The 17,863-nt window shown below is 46.7% G+C and overlaps 1 protein-coding gene across 4 annotated transcripts in view; it reads right to left on the reverse strand.

Moving 5' to 3' along the window:
- The window catches only part of SEMA5B (semaphorin 5B), a 278,169-nt gene that overhangs the window by 212,031 nt on the left and 48,275 nt on the right, over positions 1-17,863 (reverse strand). Inside the window, exon 1 of one of the 4 annotated variants that reach the window (XM_013960654.2) lies at positions 14,221-14,259. The exons of the other annotated variants lie outside the window; for them this stretch is intronic. The gene's annotated coding sequence lies outside the window, so the exon portion shown is untranslated. Of the gene's footprint in view, positions 1-14,220; positions 14,260-17,863 lie in introns of those variants that run through there. 4 annotated transcript variants of the gene reach the window in all.

Genomic DNA, 17,863 nt, shown 5'->3' on the forward strand with positions numbered 1-17,863 from the left:
TCCCCAAACACATATTTACAAGCAGCACTGTAAACATTGTTAAGGTTATTGTATCAAACTCTTCCACTATTCCAAAGGGTATTTTTGCAAATAATTTTATCAGAAACATTAAACAGCAACAAAACTTGTTTTTGCTTTGGCCACTCCTCTTCTGATTGAGATAGATATAATAGAGATTGCAAATGTGTGTGAAATATTCTGTACCACAAATACTTTTCATTGTCCCTGTGTATTGCAGTATGTCCCAATTTTCAAGAGTCTGCTTTGCTTTAGATAACGTTGCCGAGTTACTAAAAAAAACCCTCAGCGACAGGCTGTTTGCATCCAACGGTCATAATAACGTATCCTGGTGACACTGAAATATGAAGATGTAAACAATAAAGAGACAGAAGGACTTTGACCCGAGTGGCTTAAGTCTAAAAACCTGCAATTCCAAAGCAATAGGGCAACTATACCATTGAATACATTATAAGTACTTGCAGACCTAGGTGCCAATTTTAGCATTTCTCAGATGAATTTGCAAACTGAGTTCGCATGTTGGGCTCATTATAGAATACAGACCTCTAACAGATGCAGATTTATATACATTGAAGAGACTGAAAAAATCAATCCTATCCCCAAGGCAGAGAAATAGGAGATTTGTTTTCAATATTTAAATCGACTAACACTATGGGATAGCTAGCCATTAATACAAACATATATAATAATAGGCAGAGGACGATCTGACCGAGACAGACATCTACCCTAGCTGGATGGTTTTGCAGCCCGAAAATACACTGGGTACAAATCAAATATGACCCGCCATTCGCTGCAGCAACATTTTTGATGATGGACCGATAGTGAGACAAGGTAGATCGTGTGTATCCTTTATTGGACTAATATATAAGCTGTTACACATAAACTTTCAGGCCAAAAAAGTCTTCAGGGGACTGGCAGCAGAAAGAATATTTTTGGCCTGAAAGCATCTCACTATTTTTGAGCCAACAAAAAGCCGCCACCACTGTCCATTTTATCTCAGGCGGCTGAAAGTATTTTTTGCAGCTTGTTTGTGACAAAGAGTCACAGTGACGACTTGCACCAACCTGGCAGGCCCAATAGAAAAGTCCTTACCGCTTAAGTGCTCTGTTTGCTTTTTCAACTGTCCCTGTCTGCCCAGGATATTTATAGAGCCCAGGGACTGGGATGTTCGGGGCCCAATCATGTTGTCTTGGCAAGTTTCACAAGAAACAGGACCACAAAAGGAGCAATTCGGTGTGAAAACACACCGATGCTTTCACCTGTCACTAATACTTGGTCGTCCCTCAAATGGATCCTTGCAAGTCTCTCAGGACTATGGCGCAATTTAGGGAAGGAAAAATACTATTGCCAAGGCGTTTCCCAGAGACAGCCAAATCAGGATACGGCCAGCAGTGACTACCATGTCTCTTTTTCATAATATTTGCATCGTACAAGCATAAGGGCCACCCACCAGTGACTCGAACAAGGAGTTCCCATACTAAAAGCCTGGGGTGGTATGGACTGAGTTAAAGAGCAGGACTCTGAAACTAGGCCTGCAATAACTCAGGCTCTGCCAAGACGATCTTAGAATCCAAAAAGAAGAAAGATTTATTAGTGTTCCCATTATACCACGGCACACGTGAAGCACAGAGAGATGAAGCAATCTGGCCAACAGAACCAGGAAGGAACCGTGATTGCTAGCATCTGCAAAAGCGCTTTCTGCACCTGACCATGGCCTGGATTTTTCAAGTCTCTCGGAAGCAAAGGGAACACATGCATGCCTAAAAGGGGTTTTCAACTGCACCAAGACTGAAGTGGTCAGAAAATCTTTGAAAGCTTTTCCCCTTGAGCTAAAACAATTTTGGGAAATCGTATCAGTTTTGCTGAAATTGTGTCTGAAAGGAAAAATGGAAGAAAACTTGAAGAGTGTTCTGCCAATGGTGAAACTGGACATGGAAAATTTCCAGAAGTCTAAAATATTCTGAAACATGGCCTTGCTTCAGCTTTTTCTTTATTATGTATCTGAAAAAAAAGTTTCTTAACACAAAGCTTTTCTATGAAATCCAATGTTTTTCTCTCCCCTTTTCTCTCCCCTTTCCAGTTTTGAAGTTCTCTAGTTTTGTTCCTACTCAGAATAAGGGCAAACACTAAAATCCTCCATAAAACACAGCTTTTGTCCATCCCACAACCTCCACCTCAAACCCCATTCCTGTTTACAGGGACAGGGTGCCTGAGCACTTTCAAAAGTCCTATTCTGTGCCTCTTGGTATTGTTAGGAGTCTAAATATTTTTTAAAATAGAATCTCAACGGGTTTGTCGGAAATGAAACTAGGTAGGCCTAAAGCAGACACCAAAGTGCATTTCCAGACAAGTCATTTAGAAGCACAAGGCTATGAATAATCTGAACACAATTCCCCTGAAAAAGGAAAAATAATAAAGGCAAAGGCAGAAAGGGGAGAAATTCATACAAACACGGTCCCCATAATGACAGCGCCAGAACATCGCTGCAGTAGAGCTGGGCTGTGGCAGGCGATAACGTCCTTTCCCAGAGGAACCTTTAGGTTTATGACAAATCAGGGATGATGCTCAACAGCTATCTGATGAGCTCCACAACAGCTGCTGAGGTCTGCGTGCCACTGCAACACAGCTGGAAACGCACAGTGCTGCAGCATTAACTGGATAATAATTCAGGGCTTGCCAAACACTGAGCATCACTAACTTTTTCTGATGAGTTATTTGCGTCCATAATCAGCTGTGAAACTCTTTAGGAAAGATGTTCTCTGAAAAGGAGAATTTATCTGAAAAGGAACCCACTGTCATTAATAAAGCCGTCTGGCCTCAAAGCTTCAACAAATCAGACTCAAACCCACGATGCAGTCTTAAGGCAGTTAAATGTTTTCCCAGTGACTAAAATTTAAGGAGTTCTTAAAAGAGAGAAAAAAATGGCAAATAAATGAATGCACAAACCTTAGTCTGTCAGAACGGATGATTAGCAGAAGGAGCGGAGGAACTACTGCACACCCATCACAGTACGAACAGGGGTAAAAAATCTTACATTACTGGAAAGACAGTTTGTGACTTGGAAAAAACCCTAACAGTGCAATCACTTATGTCTTGATTGTAAGATATTATCTGCTCTGAGTAAGGCTGGCATGAGCTCTCCCAGGGAGCAGGACCCAGGGAACCAAGGGGCTCAGACAGCTCCAGATCCTTCCAGTTCTGCGAGAGAAAAGTTTGTTCCACTCCACAGCAAGAAGCATTCGCCATCGGGCTGTGTGCGGCTGTTTTCCCTAGGCAGGGAAAACAGGGGGCAGAACCAAGGCTGTTGCTTTCCCTTGCTTCTCTCCTGGCGAAATGGCAGCCTGGGTAGGAGGAAAAATGTATATGTCAGAGTGGGGGACAGGACTCTACTCTCCCTTGCGCAGGCAGAGACAGGTCAGGCCAACCTTGGCTCTTCTAGTTTGGCTTTGTTAGTACAAGATAGTACAAGAAAGTCCCTGGCACAGCTCTCGGCCAAAAGATCACTCTGTTCATTGAGTGATTGCTCTAGCCAGTTCGGGGAACGTGTCTCAGCTGGTGGTAGGATTGCATGGCAATTGTCATCACCATTTCTGGAACCAAGGTTGCTCCACAGCTGCTGAGCTCTGGGTGAGCCCCTGAATCACTGCGCACAAAGGGCTGGCAAGCGAGGGTATGCTGGGGAGAGGCATCGACAGAGCAAAAATGGGAGGCACATCCCTCTCCTTGCCTAAATAAATGTAAAATCAGTCCTGAGTCCCGACCGAGTCATTCACACGTTGCCACGTGACCAGTCTTTTTCTCTCACACATGCTGAAGGCATCTGCCTTAAAGAATGTGAAGTAAATAAGAATCATTGCCTTCTTCTTCGTTATACTGATGCCCAGAGCATGAAAAGGAGAAAAGACCCAAGCAGAATCTTACTCTGATTCACATCAAATGCCATTTGTACTGTTCACTGGGTGCCTGTGGGGAGGAGGTGAATCCACAGAATGAATACAGGGAGGATATTTATCACCACCAAAGGAACAGAAACACAAGAAAAGAGCAGATGGGAGAAGGATGGAAAAAGGAAAATGAGGTATTTCAGAGAAGCGAGTTTACGGTGGTTGTTTCTTGGGCATTTCATGTGTTCGCATCAAGCACATATGTATGTTGCAGAAGGGGAGGATGTTTCTACAGCAGCTGTAGCAAAGCCCTCCTTGCCCTGCAGCTCTGCTTCTGCAAGGGAAAGAGCAGCAGCAGCAATCTTCTTCCAGAAGTTTCTGCCACTCCACAACTGAGTCCTGTGCACTGCTCCATAACAGCCTCTTAGGCGCGATGAGGGCAACACTCTCCTCTTAGCTGTACTAATTTTGCCAGCATTAGAGGAAACAGACTCCTTTTAATGGATCTCAGCATGCTTAGCCTTTCACTGGGGACAGGGCCAGAGCCCACACAGACTGCAAAAACAAAGGCAGGTCATGCCCTATAGGCTTCTGCTCATATAGCCGTATCAGTGAGGCCCTGCAAAGAGTCTCCCAGCACAGAAGACCCCCCAGTAGGAGCTCCAATGCTGAGAGAAGCTGTATTAGCTGTATTCTCCACGGACAACCTGATAACCACTGCACAGAGCACAAGCTCCTCTAACTCTCCTCACGTGATGCCCCAGACATGCCACACTGAGCTCAAATGGGGAAGGAGGCAATCAAGCAGAACAAGACAACGTCCAACCTGGTTGTATTGTGTCCCCCAGCAGCATCAGTGGTATTCAGACCTTTTATGCCCTTGCACGTGATGATTGATCAGAAGAAACCATCATTATCAAGTCTTGATTTTATCCCAAGTCTTGCACTGGCTAGTTATTTCTTTAAAGTGCTGGTTCCTATAGTTACACAAAAATCACTGCTGCAGTTCCTTGTTCCTAAGGAAATGAGACCTAACATGCAGCCTTTCTGTCTCTTCCTCCTAATAGCTTTGGAACTTACAGACTACTTTTAGTCCAGATCAGAGAAAGGTAAAGGTTTCCACAATAAATAAGTTCCTACAAGTCTCATGAACACAAGCCCTGGAGAGGACAGAGATCTAGCATCCCCAGAAAAGGCTGCAGTGTGAACTCATGCTTTATTAAATTAATCCACATAGGAGAGATCCTTATATATGAGACCTAACTACATTAATCGGGACTCACAACCAGCCACAAGACATAAATCTGTAGGAATCCAGGCTTAACATCTTCCAGTATTCATTGGAACTGTGGATAGAGAGAGAAGGCAGAAAACTTGAGCCATAAAGGCTTAGCTCCCTACCCCCACCACAAATGCATAAGTCAAAACAGAAATAACCCTTAATCATTTTTTAATTCTTAGGCTCTATAAGCCAAACTCATAACTCTCCAGGCCTGATCTCAGAAGGTCTGAAAACCTGTCTGGCAATATGACACTTGGTTCAATGTTTGCAGCCTAACCGTCATTAACCCATGAGACACAGAGTATGAACCAGGGTGGAAACAGCTCTGTCTAGTCTGCACAAGCAAAGCCAAAAACCCCCAAACCAAACAATTTAATTGCAAAGAAACTCCCTTCCCCTAACATGCGGTTTAAAATGCATTTGTATCTAAGGATCATTAAATTAATAATCATGAAAAACAATGTGTTTTCCAAAAGCTGTTTTACTTTCCACCATTAATTCAGCTTCTTTAAGCTGCTGAAGCAAAGCGGATGGGCAACAGCTTCCCTTACATATCCCACATGTGCCATGCAAAGATGATGCTACTGGAGAGAGCTACGGCACCCTCAGTCACTTCCCTAAGTTTGCCTCTGGGACAAATCCATCCCATATTGCTGGGATTCAGCCAGAACCACCACTGCAGACCACAGCAGTGATAAGGTTGGCATTTCTGCTACTATATTAACTAACATGGTTTTAAATGGTGGTATTTCAAGCTTCCTGAGCCAGATCTGTCATTCAGCTGCCATTTACGCTGTCACTGATGGAGGGGGCACCAGCAGGGAATTAAGAGCTCTGAAAACATCTTCATGCAGACAGGGCCCACGAGGCCTCCTCCTCATGGTGATTTACTTCACTGCAGCAATGAAAATTCCTGTCTGGAACCAAGTGCCTGACTGCAAACTTACCACAGCTCCAGGGCTAGGAGAGTCGAAAGGTCATAGTATTTATTTGTTGCTCTTCCAAGATCACTTTCCCATGAACTTGATGGATTCTCAGATGCCTTCTATTCCACAGCTTCCCCTCTCCAGAAGACTGTGATTAATCTCAGTCTTGGGTAAATTTGGAATCAGCAGTTTTTCTTAGAAAATCTCATTGTTAAATTCACTTCTCAGATTCTTAAGAGTTTCAAAAGTGAATGATTAGTTTTAAATTAAAATATATAAAGGTCTCCTTTTTCCCTCTTTTTCTAAGCAAGTATAATGCCTGCAGAAAATAAATTACTCAAGTAGTTCTCTTTAATGTAATATTTTGCACAAAGGAGCAAGAATTCCACGTTCAGGATCTTCAACTATTTGCTTTTCATCTTCTTTAAGTATGGTTAAGACATGGAAGCCAGAAGAAGTCAGTTCTGCTCCCAGCCCTGCTACCCACATTTTGTGCTGTTGTATGGAAGCTTAAACTTCATGTGTGTTTTCTCAGCTAATAAAAAGCACTTCTCCCTGTCTCTAAAGTGTGGTATTATTTAATTTTATGTAAAATAATAGAACATGGTGATTTTATACAGTCTCTCATAACTTTCTCTTCTTTATAAAGCCACAGTTCCTGGAGCCATGTTGTTACATGAAATTCTCATTACAAAAAAAAAAGCTTTTAGGTTCTCAGGGTAAGAAAGAGGAGATTGCAAAGATGAATACTAAAGGTTCAAAAACCAGATGAGCCCTAGCTAATCATGTTACAGCAGTTTAAGACATCACCATCTCCAGATGTCTGCCTCAACCATTTGCCAGAGGTTACTACTGCTTGTAGCAATGGGCAGAGCAGAACATGTGTCTGCACTTAAACGCATCAGTTTATAGCCAGGGAGCTTAGTTCATGCCCCTCATCCTCCCTGGTTTGAGCTAAAAGATGGGGTTTGTACTAGACTTGGAGGCAGCACAGACTTCTCTTCCCTTCTGCCAATTCTGCTGGGAGGATAGGGACGCCGGACTGAGCGGCCAGCTGGCACGCGGAGACACCCAGCTCTCCCTGGGCACTTCTCCATGGAGGCACCAACTTGTGTCCTTCGCCCACATATGATACCTTCATTCAGCAGTGGCAGTAATGCTCCCGCCTCCCTTTTCCTGGGAATATCTGTCTATCAGGAACTCACTACAGCACTGATACAGCATATCTCCAATTGCTATGCAAAAGGATCAGGGCAATACAGATTTTTTGCCACCTATAACCTAGTCTCAGCTTAAACTGGTGACCTTTGGTTTTTACGCCCCTAATCAACTTTTAAGGCCCAGCCCTGAGATTGCCTTTCCACCCAAAACTCTCATCAAAATTAATAAGGCATGAAGTCGTAAATGCTAAAACGGTACATTCCCAGTGGGAAAACAAGCCGTCCCAGAATCCCAAAGTCTGGCAGGAAACTCAAGCTTTCCAAGAGCCTGGAGTTATGTGGGACAAACTAAATGATGCTACTCAGCAACTGTTTCCCAGAGAAATACAGCGAAGGCCATGACAAGGCCAACAGAGACTAAAAATACCCCAGAGTTTAGCCCACACGCTACATACTGTTTCATTTAACATGCCATAATTACAGCTTATTGTACACACACAGCAGCACATGAAGTGCAAAACCATCACACAACTGCTAACGATGATGTTCAAGAGACACAAAGACAAGGTGACAGCGGTACTGCTCAGTGTGGGAGACGGATCGAAGTCTCAGGGATAGGAGCAATTCAGAAGGAATACCTTGGAAAGAAAGGGTCTGCTCGAGGGGTGGAGGGGAGGCTGAGGGAACCATGCAGCTGCTCAGTGGGATCTCAGCAATTTGGTGAATCTAGGTACCTTCAGCATTTAAATTTCTCTCTGAGTTATGCCTGCAACTTGTACTTACTTGAGGCTGCAAAGCATCTGTTTAAAGCAGGCTCTAATTTGAGACATTTTTCCCTTTGATAAGATGATGGCATCAAATTCCAAAGTGCTAAAAACCAGACAAAAATCAAGAGCTGAAATGCTGCAAGATTTGACATTTTTCATGTAGCAGCAAGCCAGTCTGACACTCTCTCATGGATCCAAGCATGCTGTTACTACGTGAAGCTCTAATGCCATTGATAATAGTTAAAAGATGGCAGTTATGTTTCAGAATCCAAAAGTAAAAAACTAGAACTTTAAATAAACGTCACTGAAACCTCTCCTTTTGGTCCTTGAATTCCCATCTGGTAGACACCATACCCTTCACATAACCCCTGGCTGCTGATTAATGAAACCTGGCAAAGTGTAGCAAAGCCATGCCAAAGGCAGCGCAAAATCCCAAGTTTCTAGAGATCCCAGAGGTGAAAACGCGCAGACAACAACAGCACCCCCTCCAATCATTTCCTGTCTTCACTTAGCCCCGAGTTGGAGATAAGACCGCTCAAACAGGCTGCGCTTTTTTCTCTGTGTTCCTGACAATGGCTCCACATTCAAAGCAATCACAGCCATCTCCTGTGTACAATTACTGGCCTTTTACAGTCTCACCTTGTCTAACTTTCCACTGCAGACCACAGCTCTAGACGCTACGTGCATTTTCAGTAACTTTTCATGTCACTTGCCTGGGTCTCTGGCTACTGTAGGAAGCCGGCTGTCTGCAAAGTTAACAGGCATGAAAACATTGGATACAATTCTCACGTAAGCTAAAACTGAGCTTTTTGGATCATTAGTGTTCATAGCACCTAATCATGCTACTGCTGGAATAGCTAACCCTTTATGTTCTGCAGATGCTGCCATGAGCTATAGAAACCAAACATCCAAACTTGCTGGGCGTTCGTGTTCTGCATCGCATCTTAATTTTGGGGGCTTGTTTCATTTATGCTTAAAACATAATAATCAGTATGCCGTGTGTTCAGAGAAGCTGTGCCCTGGATGACATCCAAACCAAAGCCGTGCCCCCGCCAAGGTCCACACGCCCCTAAGCAACCAAGCCGAAAAGGCGACATACAGCAGGCAACATCATCCCTTGTTCCACCTACAAACCAGCCGCTTGGGACCACTGCTGCACAGACAGGTCAGAGCAACACACCGCTGCGTAGTTCACAGATATCCACGGTGACTCTAAACAAACCAGCCCAGGTCCCAGGCCTCTCCCAAAACAAGGAGGAGTGCTGGCTCAACCCCAGGGCTGCAGTGCTCGAAATACCCCCTATGCTACCCTACGATGCGGAGAAGAGAGGCGAGGCGGTGCCAACGCACTTGCCTGGCACCGAGGGCAGACCCAGTCCTGGCTCGCTGCTGCGCTGTGGCAGCTTCTCCAGCAAGGCAAAGCCCAGGAAAACTCTAACACGTCTCCTCATCTGGCCAACTGCAGGCATCGAGATGACTTTTGCGCATACCATGGCAAATGAGTCCTAAAAATGATCCACATGGATTACCTGCCCTATACAAAACCGCTATGTCTGATATCAACTCTGGGGCATAAATTCATGCTCCTCCCCAAACCATGCCTCAGTCCTACTGCCTCCTTTGCACGGAAGCAGCGTGTGAGCCATCCCCGCGTGGTGACCCCACAGTGGTGATTTCCATCGCACGCAGTAGAGGGTAGGTGGTGTGCACACACTGGGATGGCAGTGGTTCCCACGCTAGGAAGACCTTCCAAGAGCATGTCTAGAGGCACTGACACAAGCATCCCCGTTCCAGTTCTGCTTTTTATTTCCTCCTGTGACCTTGGTTAAGTGACTATGTGCCAGCTCTTCTATCTGTGCAAGACCCCAGTCCTAGGGCTATTGTGAAGATTAGTTTCTGCAAGGCTCTTAGGAGACAAAAAATAAAGTATTTCCCTTGTGGTTGCACAGCTGTCCTTGTGGAAAAGTCCTATGCTTTTCAACAGAAATGAAACCAACGGGCTTCTGTAGAACCATGTTTCTATAGAAGTGACCCTAAAAATATATTTTAACAGGAAAAGAGGAATGAAGGGCTTCTGGGAGTATTTTTTAGCCAGCATCTACAATGCTGCTGCTGCTGGGAGCTTATGCTCTGCTAAGTTTCACAGGATGATTTGCAAAGAATCCCAGCTCCATTTTCCTCTATAGGAGAGTGAGAACTGAGCGAGCAAAAAAAAGACTGAAAAGACAAAATGTTGAGAGAAAAGAACAGACAGGGACTATAAATGAAACGTAAAGTGTTAAGTGTCTAGAGAGGAGGGGGCAAGAGGGGAGATAATATTCCAGCTATGAAAACCACAGGAAGCCAGGGGATAAGAAATCCTTCATACATCAGTGAGCGAGCGGTAGCTCCTCTGGGACGAGGTCTGCAAGAATTAAGTCAACAGTGAAGCAGGGAAAACATTATGAAGAAAGGGCTGGTGTGGCATTTACAGATTGCTCAGAAAAGTCATGGTATAAGTGCTAATGAAGTGCACATTGTTAATTACAGCCAAAACAGCCAAGGCAGCCCCTCACCACGCAAAGGGTTAAGAGCAGGATCCCAGAGCCTGAGCAGAGGGGTTTGCCGAGTATCCCATCACAAGCCTTGCACAGAGAGCAGAAAATCCTGGGAGTTCACAGCCGGTGGCACAAAGGGCTCCTGGGCTGGGTGATAGGAAGAGCAAGAGGGAAGAGCAAGCTGCCCACAGGAGGTTCTGAGACTCTTCCCCGTGGGACTACATGTTGTCCTTGCCACAAGGACACACCACACGCCACAAACGCACCAGGCCAAAAAGTAACAGTGCAGATCCAGATGTCATATCCAGTGTCAGTGACATAAACCCACCATTTCTCAGTTGTCCCATATTCAGCACATGGCCATCTTACAAAGCTGGTAATGCAATACCCCACGGACTGAGCTCCAAGTGCTCAGGCCCCAGGAAACACAGAGGAATCATTCGGATGGCGGGATAACAATATATGGCACAGAATACCTCTGATTACCAAAGCACTTTGTAAGTATGAACGCAACCTCCCTCTGTCACTAGGAGACAAATTAATATTTGTCCTCATTATACAGGAAGAAACTGAGACATGGAAAGGTTATGCGATTTGTTCTACACAGCAAAAGCGAATAGTAGAGCAAGGAAGAGCATGACTGACAGCCACTGATTTTCCCCACAGTCCCTGATTTTCCTCCCCTATTGGTTTTACTAGACTGCAGTGCACTCATATAGGCAGTTACGGGGAGGAAGAACAAAATACAAAGTTAGGCCTGGACACTTATATTGATAACAAGAATATCCAGCACTGTGATAGTTAACCATAGCTTCAAAGAGGCAGAGGCTTTCGACAGAAACACTACACATTTCAGAGCCAGTCTCTGAATACTGGGAGTTAGGATGAGACACAAAGGACAGCTTATTGCACATGTGCACTCTACAAGGCAGCAGGTTTTGGCCAGTGTCAGACGCAGTGGATAGCCAGCCTGGGTAGGAATTCCAGTCCAGCCTGCTTTATCCAAAATTCCCACCAAAATCAGTAAGGAGATAGAAGTGGAGAGTGACCTTGTTACTAGCTGATACATATGAACAGGCAACTTGAGATAATTCAGTTCGGGCTGAGATATCCTGCTTTGGGGCTATTTTCAAACCAGCAAGAAAAGGAGAAGAGAAATATTTCCTCCATGGATGTAGCCTTCTCTCTCTTCCTGTAATACTTTGGTTGTGCTTGCCAGATTGGAAACTGCTTCTGGCCAAAATGTCCCCGCCAGGAACAGAACACAAAATGAGCTGTCTGCTAATAGATATCACCTAATAACAGGGAAAGGAGTTATTTCATTTACAGTCCGTACTGATACCACGTAAAGACCTGGAGAGCAATGCATTCACAAACCCAAGGTAGTGCTTTGAACTTCTGACATCTCCTTCGTTGCTGAACATTACCCTTGCCACTGGCTGACGCTGGGTGCCCTGTTCACCTTGGCCTTGTCCCCTGCAAATTCATTAAGCCGACGGTGCTCACCAGCAGCTCCTGAGCAGGATGCTTATAAATAGTTCAAAAGCAGCCCCCTTGCTGAGCTGGTTACATTACCAGCAGTGCAGCAGATAAAATCATAAGCCACTGCTGCAGGGGAGGCGAGTTGAAAGGGGCTGATGAAGCTGTCATTAACTTCTCACCCTGAAACCCTCCTGCATGTCCAGTCCAGCCTCATCTCAGAGCAGAAAGGTGCCTCCATTGCAGAGCTCGTCTCTTCTCCCATCTACAAATTACTCTTGGTTCCCTCCCCAGCTCCCCAAGAGATGTGGTATGTATTTCATGGCCCTCAGCCACATGGAGAGTTTAGACTGCCCAAAACTTGTAGGGTCAGGAATCTTGGCCACCTCTACTTTAAGTGAATGAAAAGGAAAGGAGCAACGTTAGATCTGGAGACAGCTGCACTGATGGTGGAAGGGAACTACACAGAAGCACAGCTGCTCCTTCCTCACATGACAGCAGGAGCAGGCAGGGACCTAGAGCCCCTTTGGACTGCCCAGAAATCCCTGCCTGTTTTGATCTGCTCACGCTTCATAGCCATTTTGCACTAGTATAATTAACTACAGAAAGCTGCAGCAAAAGAGAATCCCGCCCCAAGAGATAATAAAGCTTTTCAATGAAGAAGATCAGCAAAAATGTACTGGTGCATATTAAGAGACAGGGAAGCACATAAGGGTGGCCACTCTTTCAAATGTCAGCATTTGCAAACTCGGATTCACTAGCATACTTAGTTGCTGTCTCTCCTCTGCCCCTCTGCACACAGAGAGTGCTGAAGAGGAAACACGTGTAGCATTTTCTGGGAGAACCTGACAACCTATAAAACCAGCTCAGTCCCCAAGAAACAGCAGTTTTGTAATCATTTGTGCTGGTCAGGTGGAGGCTCGCAGTGCTGGACAGGAGCTCCCAGAGTACCCGAGAAGCAAAAACGATTCAACCCTCCTGTCTAGAGTGAGCTCAAGAAAATGCACACGGGTTTCCCTCGCTGGAAACAAGCCCCACCGGCGGGCTCCCGCAGGCAGCTGCCTGCTCCAGCCTCCAGCCTGCAGCAGGGCTCTCCCCGGCTCACCAGCAGGAGGGAGCCCGCGCCAGGAGGTATCAGCAGGCCAGCTCCGAGCCCGCAGGCAGCTCCGGGGAGATCGGTGGGGAAGGAGCCTTGCAGCGGAGAGTGCGCCCATGTCCCCACGCCGGGCCGGCTGTGCGACAGCGGCGTAGAGGCTGCGGGAAGCAGACGGCCAAGGGCCAGCTGGGCAAAAAGGAAAAGTTCTCCAATGGTTAATGTGACTCCGAGCAGGGCAAAATACACCTCCCTGCGCGGGGTAAAGGCGAAACCCGGCGCGGCGTGGCGCGGCTCGCGGCCCCCAGGGCCGCCGTGAGAACGCTGCCTCAGCGGGGGCACTTTGACCTCCCCGCGCGGAGAATGCGAAAACTATTGTGCCTTATCGTTTCTCCTCCGTCAGAAATCTCCAGCAATCCCGTGCCGGGGACTTAGCAGAGAGGTCAGAGAGGGGGAGTTTTACACACTGAATCATTCCCAGACAAATCGTTTCCTTATTATACATGGCAGCCTCCCACGGACAGGCTGCCAGAGGGCTCTCTGAAATCATATTAGGTGCCTTTCCCTCACTCCTCTTTAGCCCCCCTGTCGTCCCTCTCTCTCTCTTGAAATGTTATAGCTCTCGGTCCCATCGGAGAGGGTCCAGAGGGTTACGAGTATCCAAACAGTCCAAGGGGCCCCAGCAAGGAAGCAGCGCGAGGGCCGAGCGCGCAGCAGGCTGCAGATCGCGCCGGGCTTGGTGATTCCCACCCCGCTCCCCGCGCTCGGGGGCCACGTTCCCAGCTCACGCTCCCAGCGCTTCGGGGCACCTTCCTCACGACGCGACGGATCCGGCGAGTCCAGTGGCAGAGCCGCTCTCGCGGCCCGTGAGGCCGCGGCTGGGGTCCGGCCGGCGTTACGCTGCCACCAGGCCTGCGGTCGGGCACGCGCGGTCCTCCCACATCTGCCCGTGCCCTCAGCCCGCTGGGTGCAAACCAGAAGCCACCAACCCGCGTGCAGGAAGCATCGAAGAGGAGTTAAGAAGCCCTGAGGAGCAGCTCAGCTCCGCGCCGTGCTAAGGCTCCCATCACACACCTCCGGGCCGGAGCTGACTGGCCCCCGGCTAGCTCCGAGCACAGGCCGGGCGCAACTCCCCCCATCCATCGCCGCCGGCTTGCGCGGGGAATAACTTGCGTTGGATCCCTGCGCGCCGGAGACGCAGGAGGCTTCGTGTTTGCTGCGTGTTTGTCTCGCTCGCGCGCACGCCAGTCCTTCTGGCGCGTGACGGCAGGGCCTGTGCCGAACGTGCGCCCTGAAAGCGTGCGGCGGCTCTGCCTCCATCTGCGAATTCTGGGAAGATTAACAAGACACTGAAACTTGACGCTGGCGGTTTCTGATGTCACCCGAACGCCTTGATGGAAGCATAGCAGCATTATTGTGCACGGCTGGGGGTAAATTATTCCTTACGTAACTTTTATTTAACATAGTAACTCCCCTGTTAAGTCGCTGCAGGGACGTTGCCAATCACGGCTACGACAGAAGTGATGCCAATACTGAATCAAACACACGAACCCTTCCGAAGCCCCCTCGAAACGCTCTCCATCACTTGTCAGCGCAGCTCATTTCAAACGCTCGCGGCACTTGCTCGGGCCACTTCTGGTTTGTCACGGTCCCTCCGCAGGGCGAGGACGCCAGGGCTGTCACACAGCAGTACAAGGTTTCTATTTATTCCTGGAGAAGCAAATAACAGTTCTCATGGTGCCTCTCCCCTCACATGCCTCGCAGCCACAATAATCGTTTGGGTGTCGGGGAAACAGAAATCTTCCCTGCACGCTCACAATTTCCTAAAAACTGTATCATCAAACCTGGCCAATAGCCATCTTTCCATGTTCTTGTTTGTTTTCTCCTACCCTCTGCACTCCACTTTATCTTGCTGGAGAGTATGCCACCCTGCAGAGCTTTTTTCTGTTTCAAAAGTGTTCAGCAACAAATTAGTAACAGCCCCACAATGTCATAACAGGTACAACAACATGTAAGGGTGACCTAGCATCACCAGACCATTTAAAATTCAGCCACAGCAGGAGAGAGGGATTTGTGACAAACTATTTTAGGTTCTAGGTTGGGGGCGACTTTCCATTCCGGGAATTTTGCTTTAAGAACCCACAACCTCAAGACTCTTGGTGTCTAGCATTAGGTTGAACTCAAATGGTGACTGTCACACAAAGTTACAAATCCCATCGTAGCCTCTAGGCTCATCTGCATCTTATCAGAGATGTCGTCAAACCCAAGTAAGTAAAGCAGGTCCCAGGTCTGGGAAATGAAATGAGAACGGCAAGCAAAATTTTACTGTTTTGAAATTGTTTTGACATCTAGACGCACATGAACACATACAACATGCACATACTTTCTCCTATCAGCAGAGCCAGTTGTAATCCCACGTGGCGGATGTGTCCTGGTCTTCACCACACATCAACATATAGCACAACTACAAGAGCTCTCCCAACTGACTCAAGTGTCCTGCTTCTGCTGGCACCCATGACGCACGACCCCATACAGAAACCTCGCACGTACCAAACCTCCGCCTCCCTCTCCACGCACTACCCACCTCCTTCCAGCCTGCCCTGGCTTTTGTGGCCATCTCTATCGCTGGCTGCTTAGCTCTGTGTTGAGTTAGGCTTCCGCTGTGAGTAGTTGGGGCAGGCTAGGGATTGCGTGAGACCAGAAGATTTCATTTGCCCCAGGCCTGAAACAGCTCATGGTGGCCTGGCTTACTGGTTGTTTTTTTTTTCTACAGCCCACGAGTCCTGATGTCCCCGTCACTCCATTATACAAACAAAAAGGAGACAGCCCTGAAAAGCACATACACTAGACAAGAAAGGAAAAGGCTGGGAGAGGATTATCCTAAAACTGCAGTAATGGAAGAACATGGAGATTAACTGACATGCTCAGGGTTACCCAAGACGTCTGTGGCAGAGGCAAGGATTAAACCAAAATCTTCCAAATTTCATGCTAGTGACTTTACTACAGGCCTGTCCTTTCTATGAAGTCCATGTCAGACAGTCTATGAAGGACTGTCTTTGCCTTTCAAGGGCAAAGAAGGGAAAATGGCAATGCTGGTGTGTTTTTTTCCTGCAGCACAAACAGAAAATGGGAGTTACAACAGAGCCTGGCGGGGCTGAAGACAGAGCACCTGGAACAGCAGTGTTGAGTGGGTAATCTTTTATGGCAATTAATGAAGATGTGCTACAGCCAGAGACCTCCATTCTCACAGGAGCGAGCTCCTTCCACTTCCTGACCTGTTTGGACCACTTCCCCGCTCCCTCCCTCCAGTGCATCTGGCAGATGTACAGAGACGTGGACGCTTGGGCTAGCAGGGCTGATTTATTACCTTCGCTGGCTTTTTTCTCACTAGTGCCTACATCACCACAGAACATCTGCTTCACGTTTTACAGTAGTTTTAACTGGGAGCAATGCTGAATCCTCAGTAACCAGCTCTTTCTTTGGGTACCACAGTCAATCTCCAACACTATTTTTTATTCCTAATCGGACAACTCTGCCATGGCAAACCTGAAAGCACAACAAACCAAGTAACTGCTGAGCCTCTGCATGCATTTAAAAGAAAATCCCCCTGCAGTCCTCACCTCGCAGTTTCCTCCTTGGGCAGTGGGACAAAAAGGAGAAGATGCAGTCAATCTTCCTAAATTGGGAGGATATGACAATTTGTGACTAAATCTCTCCTCCGAAGAATGGACCATCCTTATTCTTAAAATCATGCCTGAAATATCTAACCAAGGAAATCAAGTCATAAAATTAGAGCAGAGGCTGACCTACGCACCCCTGAATAATAGGCTGGGGCCAGATCTTTCAAATGAGGGTCACTTTCTCTGCTGAGAGAACTAAGCTGCCACATCTAGACGTTTCTCAAATGAGAAAACCCAGATTAGAACCACATGAATGAGCCTGCTGTAATAAACTGAAAATGAAGCAAAGCTTGTCTGATCTCTCTTTTTATTTCCATCCTAAAACACAGATAAGGTTTACTGAAAGAAAGACCAGTGCAGGCTCAGCATAGGGTGACTGTAATATCCATTTTCAGAACCCTGAAAGTCCGGCAGTGATCTCCCCCAAACCGAGCCAGTTTCTCAGTGAGGTGGTAAAGAACAAAGCTGCTTGGCTAAAGGAAGGAAACAAAAGGAAGAAACAGGCATCCCTTATTCTCCACCCAGCCTCAGACTGCCTTTTTACAGCCAACAACCTGGTTCCAAACAAAACTGCCCTCCGAGTGAGTTTTCAAACTTTGTTTTGAGATACCAACTTCATATAATAACAGGTCTCAAGGCAACCCCTCCTCCAGGTTTAAGCCAGGCAGATCTAAGACTGGTTACCACCCTTTATATGAGCCTATGCAAAACAGAACTAAAGAGCTTGGATTTATAAACAGTGAAATGATCACGGTACTGAAAATCTGCAGTGCTATCAGAGTCATCACAACACATTTCCAAACACCACTACGTTATGAAGACATAATTTGGTGTACCAAAACAGGAGACTGGTAGAGGAATAAGTCTAATCCCAGTTGTAACATTCCCTGTTTAGACTGAATTCAGTCTACATTTAAGAAGCTGCAGTTTTAATGATTCACATTCAAGTATGCCAAATCTCTGTCTTGCCTTTTATATGGCTTGAGGCATATGTTAAATAGGATCATAATATTTACTTATCACACCAAAGTGGTGGG

The sequence above is a fragment of the Apteryx mantelli genome, chromosome 6, assembly GCF_036417845.1.
Source record: "Apteryx mantelli isolate bAptMan1 chromosome 6, bAptMan1.hap1, whole genome shotgun sequence".
Lineage (NCBI taxonomy): Eukaryota > Metazoa > Chordata > Aves > Apterygiformes > Apterygidae > Apteryx > Apteryx mantelli.